The sequence below is a fragment of the Echinops telfairi genome, unplaced genomic scaffold (assembly GCF_000313985.2).
Source record: "Echinops telfairi isolate 266 unplaced genomic scaffold, ASM31398v2 ScPeMD7_7469;HRSCAF=8507_0, whole genome shotgun sequence".
Classification (NCBI taxonomy): domain Eukaryota; kingdom Metazoa; phylum Chordata; class Mammalia; order Afrosoricida; family Tenrecidae; genus Echinops; species Echinops telfairi.
This window is the reverse complement of record NW_022111372.1, coordinates 76,388,049-76,395,016: the sequence shown is the minus strand read 5'-3', so window position 1 is coordinate 76,395,016 and position 6,968 is coordinate 76,388,049.

Sequence of the window (6,968 nt, the reverse complement as noted above, 5' to 3'; positions counted from 1 at the left end):
TCTGCAGCCCAACCTCCTCCCACCCATACAAAGCCTTCCTGCCTCTCACACTCCCCTTTCCAACTCACTCCTCTTCCGTGGAAGGTTCTTTTATATAAAGGACCCAGACTGTGTCAGATTTTAATGGAATATCCTAGCCAATCCAGCACCAAGTGTAATAGCAGCCAGTCAATTAATTAAGGGATAAACCAAGCACAGATTCATCAAAGCCACTATTTTGCTTCCTAATTAGAACTCATAATCACTGTGCTGGGTGTTCTTTCCTCCGAATTCATCAAGGTCTGATTTAATTGTCACAAAAACCTGAATAGAAAATTAAAATTGTTAGGCATCCCAAGCATTTGGCTAGCCGGGATGATAAGGCTTACTTTCCTGCACAGGAGAGAATGGCTGACACTGATCAGTTGGGATACTTTTATTAATAATACTTATCATTGATATTTCCAAGTCATAAACCCAAGACAGAGCTGTAGCTGTTCTTTTTTCTTTCTAGTGAATATACCGTGCAGCTATTTCACTTGTGTGTGTTGGGAGACTATTGAGAGCATTGCTAGACTAAGTTTTCAAAAGCCATCTCTTATGCAGGAGTCTTAATTAAATGGGTCTGCTTGAAGTCTAATTGCAAGTATATAAACGTGTCATTTGGCATAATAAATAAAGAACTATGGAAGAACACTGTTGGCTCTCTTTTTCTCAAGAAAAATGGAAAAACTGGGAAGAAATCATTTCTACCTCCAAATATTTTCCTAAATGTATCCTTTTCTTTATCTCCCTCACTGCTGCACCCCAACGCCAGGTACCAGCTTCTCTCTGGCCAGGTGGAGTATTAGGAACATCTCACCTCTTCTTTCTGCTTCCAGTCCTGCTACCTCACTGCCTACAGTTTGTTCTTCATTCTGAAATCAAGGTGGCCATTCATATCCTATGTATGATGTCAGATGATTAAATGTCTTCCACGATGCTCCATTGTATTTGGGACACAAGTCCAAATTGTTGTTGTTAGGTGCCGTTGACTCTGTTCTGTCTCACAACAGTCCTGTGTACAATAGAAGGAAAGATAGGCAAATCTTAAACCATTCTCACAATTGTTCTTATGCTTAACCCACTGGTCCAGCCACTGTGTCAGTCCATCTTGTAAAAGGTTTCCCTCTTTTCCTTTGCCCCTTTACCTTACCAAGCACAATGTCCTTTTTCAGGGACATCTGGATAACATGTCCAAAGCATGTTAGATGAAGTCTAGCTCCTAGTTTCTAAGGAGCATTCTGGTTGCACATCTTTCAAGACAGATGTATTTTTAGGTGGGGGGGGGCAGTCTATGGTGCTCTCAATCTTCTTCTCCAGCGTCATAATTGAAATGCATCAATTCTTCTTCGGTCTTCATTAGTTAATGGTCAACTTTCACACTGTTGTTAGCCAGTTGTCATCGTGTCATTTCTGACTCATGATGATCACAGAGTTGATCCTCCTCATGCGATGTTCAAGGCTGTGATCTTTGAAAGGAAATCACCAGGTCGGGTTTCTGAGACCCTCAGGGTGGGCTTGAAGTGCCAGTGTTTCAGCTGGTGACCGGGCACTGAACTCTTTGCAACACCCAAGGCCTAAAAAGGCTTAAATGGTATGTTCTTTGCAACTTATCTGACCTTACAGTATTTTCCTTACCACTCTCCCTCCCTTACCAAAAAATACACACGTGCATGTGCATATGCATACACACATGCCAACACTGTATTGAATCATTAGCCAGTGAGTGGGAAGGAGAGAAATGTCTTTTCCTCTATATTTAATGTTCTTCCTGCCTTTTTACTTCTTGAACATACAGAATTATATTGATCATAATTCGTAGTTTAAGACACACTCTTTTCATTGGTACTAGATTAGAAATGAGATTGTGGACAATAATTTGTATCTACCCATGAAATTCTTCACTATTCTGATTTGTGGCTTCCCTACGTCTATTCAAGGGAAACATTATTCAAATCTTAAGATTGTATGTTCTACTTCCATTTTGCTACCTTTCTCATTTATATGTATTCCTAAAGTGTATATAATTTAACTTTAGCATATTTTAGCTATAAAAAGGTGTATTAGTCCAGGTTGACTAGAGAAACAAATTCACAGACACTTATATGAGTATGAGTATATACAAGAGCAGTTAAATATTGAGAAAACATTCCAGCCTAGTCCAGATCAAGTCCACAAGTCCAATACTAGCACATATGTCTGATGCCAGTCCGGAAATTCCTCTTCAAACTCACACAACACATGCAATCATGCCGAATGCAAGAATATCACAGGCCAGTGGGTGGAAAGTCTTGTGGATCCAATGACAATGGAAGCATCTGAGCACTAACAGGGATCTCCATGTGGCTCCTCCAGCTCCAGGGCTCTGGCGCCATCAGGGTAGCTTCCTATGGCTTATCAACAGGAATGTGTAGCAGAGAGAGTGTGTCTGGCCTCCAGTGAGTGATTTATCTCCATCATGCTTCCAAAATGAGGTCGTCAAGCTGAAACTTGATTGACAGGCTACACTCTACCCTTTCTTCAAGTTGACAGTAGATTCTGTAACAGTCACAAAAGGGTATCATGCTGTATATAATATTTTAGAGTGCATTTCTATTCAATATGATGTTGAATAGAAGCTATATCCCTCTGGTTGTAAATATACTGCCTTCATTTTGACTGTCATATAATAGTCTATTGCTTGAGTATACCACAATGTATTTTTCCTTTCCCTTGTCAATGAGAATTGAGGATGGTTCCAAATTTTTGTAATTATGAACAGTAACATTCCTGTATCTATTTCCTGTTTCACAAGATTATTGCTTAGATATGTCTCTCAGGAATAGAATCATGCTAAGCTACTGTGTATGTGAATGGTTAACTTCATGATGACTGTCTTCCAAAATCACTCCGCCAATTTATGCTGCATAAAATATATGAGACCCTATGAGTCCACGTTCTCTTCAGTGGTACAAATCAATACGGTCAACCATACTAAATATCTTTGATTTGCGCTATTATAATGCTATTAAATGTAATCTCATTGTGCTCTTGATTTTCGTTTTCCTGTTCACAATTAAGGGTAAATTCTTACCACTGTTTACTATGTTAAATCTGAAATAAATTTAGACTTGAGCTTAAATATATTTCCTCATCCTAGCCTTTTATTTGTTTGTTGTTTCTTGAATTACCAGTCCAAATTAGTTCTCTAAAGTTTTTCTACTCTGTGTATCTGCTGGTAATCTAGTTACAATAAGAACATTTCAACTGTATCCTCATTGACAAAAAAAGCTTCCTTTATATTTAAAACCACACCAGTTGCTATTTAGTCAATTCCAACTGATATGGAGTGACTTCATTTATGTATAGCTCTAACTGTATGATGAATACATAACATAAAATGATAGTAACTGACAATTTCAGAAATAGCAAACCCCTTTCATATCATAGGTGGTTTTTATTATAGATTCAGAGACTTATTATATATTACAGAGAATATTATACTGCTATGCCTAACTTCCCATCCACAATTTTAGAAGACTTCTCTCTCAATAACTGCATAGCAGTATGAAGAAATAAAGGTAATAATGGTACAGCTAACATGTTCTGAGAATTTATTTTGTCTTAGCCACCTTACCAGTACAGTGGTCATTCTGTAGTGATCATTCTGTAGTTACCGGTCAGTGCACCACATACACAGACACCAAACATCTATGAGAAAAAGTTTCTATGTTGACTTGATGCTGAAAAAATTTCAGTGGCGTTTTCAGACTGAAATGTATTGGGAAAAAAATGTCTGAAAGTCTGTTTCTAAAAATCAGCCAGAGAAAGCACTGTCCGATCCAGGCAGGGCGATGGTGGAGAACTAGAGAGGGCTTCGTTTTACTGTGCTTACAGCCAGCGTGAGTTGAGAGCCTGCTCACAGCAGCCTCCCATCACTGCCATTTCACACTCGTTTTAGCATAGCATTATACACAATTCTTTCACGGAGGCGCCGTCATTATCTCTAATTTACAAACTGAGACAGAGAGAAGTTAGGCAAGCTGTCCAAGTTCATAGAGTTGTCCGTTTGAATGTCAGTATGGAAGTCAGTGGTCACACTAGCTCTGCTAGCATCATGCTCTGTGCATTTCTCACTAGCAAGGAGTGGCTCCCATGATGGGCCCAGAATTTGCCTCCTGCACTCCTTAGAGACCAAGGGTAGGTCAGGAGAGGAGCATCGAGGCACACAGAGAAGGAAAGAAGTTGTCCAAAAGAAAAGAAAGCAAACACGTTACCAACACAAATAACCGTTAGTCCATTTGGGGAAGACAGAACAGGAGCTATCCTCAAGCACCACATGTATACTTGACACACAAGGAAAATGATTTCTGGAGGAGGAAATGTCTTTTCCAAAGTTGCGATGTGACCGTGAAGACCCAGAGCTGGGCAGACTGACTCTGTGTTTGCTTTCTGCTCTGTGTCTCAGCTACCGTGCACAAGCGCATACGTGTGTTCCTAAGGCTGTGAATACAAGACAGGGTCTGCAGTCCATCAGTTGAGTGGACTGGTCTGAATTAACTATGAAGGGTCTACACCAGACAATTTGCAGAGACTATTTCACAGCCCCTACCCTGAAGTACTTGTAAAAGCATTAACGATCTCCCACTGCTTCCATGGTGACAGCTGACCAGCAAGTGCTAACATGGAAATGTGGGCGCAGCCTGGGCCAGGATTGTCAGAGCAGATACCCGATGCGTTACTGCACCTGTCACTTACCATTTTAGATAGGCGCGTGCTTCCCAGCATCCTTTTAGATTTCATTTCCATAAAAAAGAGTAATTCTTCCTTGACTTGCCAGAATCCCTGCCTCAGGTCAGCAGCAGATGTAATCTGCTGTATAAATGAGAATTTTTCTTCGATACATGTGATAGTTGATAGAGACGATGTGCGTCTCTTCTCTGCACTTCTCTTTTCCTCATCACTTCCCTGCTTCCCATCACTGTGTTCCTTTTGCTAGCTACAACGGCAAACCTGGCTGACTTGTACTAGAATGTAATAGAATTGTATTAGAAGGCCCTAGTACTGCGTTATAAACTTGGCTTAGGGATGCCAAGAAACAAATTCGGTTTTACTAGTGAGTTCTGAAAAGCCACCTAGTAAGGAAAAGTTCTTGTCTGATTTCCTCCTATTCTGGAAGGAGCATGAGCATCTATCTCTTTCTGTGGGCAGGTGAAAAGAAATAGCCATGGTTTTAAAGGCAGGAGATTCCGTTTCTAACCTTGGTGCTGCTTCTACAGTCTCATTCTTCCCACCCTATGGGTTCCTTCGCTTCCTCTGTCAAGTGGAGACCCTGAGCCCTTATAGCACAAAGGCCACACAAGGCAGGTAGCAAGGCCCTGCAAGTAGGAAAGGTGGGTTGATAAAGCGCATGTGCTGGATTGGCCTTAGAAAATGTATAGCATGTCACACTTTCCTTGGTTTGATCCCAGAAAAAAAATTTCAAATAACAAACTTGTAAGTATTTTGGTTGGCTGTTGGGGGGTTCCATACTCACCTTTCTGTACAATCAGCATTCTCTTGTTATTCTCCTCCAGGTACTACCCCCAAGGGAAGACCATGACAGCGTCTACTGCCCCAAACACTAATGGTAGGATATTACTTTCAAATAGGCATTATTTAGCTGTAAACTTAAGCATTTAGGATTAACTCCCTTGCCTCATTTAGATCAATTTCTTGGGAAAACAGTCAGTCGAAAGATTTATGACTGAGGGTACCTCCTGGGAAGATTGCCTCTGCAGGCTCAGGGTTGGGGCGGATTTGACAAAGTCACAATACTGATTTTGAGAGTAAGAACTCTGCTTGCTGTAACAAATCTTTTAACACGAATAAATCCATATTCCATGAGGGGCAACAGGATTGTTCTAAACTGCAGCTTAATTTTATGTAGCAGTGCTTACACGTCATCCTGCCCAAGACATGTTTACAAGTCACAGCAAACAACAACTTGATATTCGTTCATTCACCATCAAATTGTAGACACCTTCCGTGTGTCAGGCCGGGTCCTCGTGCTGTGGGTGTGACATTGGACGACGCAAAGTCTCTGCTTATTTGGAGTGATGATAGGCTGAACAATAACCCCACAAACAGGTCCATGACCTACTCCCCAAGCCTGTGAATGCTACCTCATATGACAAAAGAGACCTGGCCGGAGTTGTTGACTTAAGGATACCAAGAAGGGGGAGGTGATCCTGGATAATCTATGGAAGCCTATTGTCATCAAAGAGTCCTTATAAGAGGGAGGCAAGCGATCAGCGGCCGTAGGAGATGTGATGATGGAAGGAAGAAGGTGTAGTGATGGAAAGAAAGTATCACAGCCAGAGAGAGCGGGTGGCTTCTAAAATCTGAACAAGGCTAAAAAACAGATTTCTCCCCTGAAGGCTTTAGCAATTATAGAGTCCTACTTACACTTTAAGTTTTGCTTTTTGAACTCTATGCTATAAGAGAATAAATTTATGTTGCTTAGAGCTACTAAATTGGTGGTAACTTATTTTAAAAATAGTAAAAAAAATATCTGACTTTTCAAATAGTGGGAGATTAATAATAACACAACAAATTATTATTTCCCAAATAGAGGGCCATGGATAACAAATAACAGAGCTCTTAGTATTTCTCAGTCATTGACATTCTGGTTGCAGCAGAGCGTGTTACGCAGTCTCCTAAACTTTGTAGGACATGGAGAAGTTGGGCCCTATCCATAAAGACTGGCATCAGACATCTCACTCTAAGTTTCAAACACCCTTTTGTTTGGCAAAAGTGTCTCTGTGAACCACTGATAAATAAATAGCCGTGGATCACATAAAGCGGCGCCATGCCACTGAAACATAGTGCCATCACGGGGAAAGGTTGGAGCGCTCAGGGAGACTCTCCCTGAGGAGATGGGACCCAAGCTGGCTGAATGACGAAAAGGAAGCAGCCCTATGGAAATC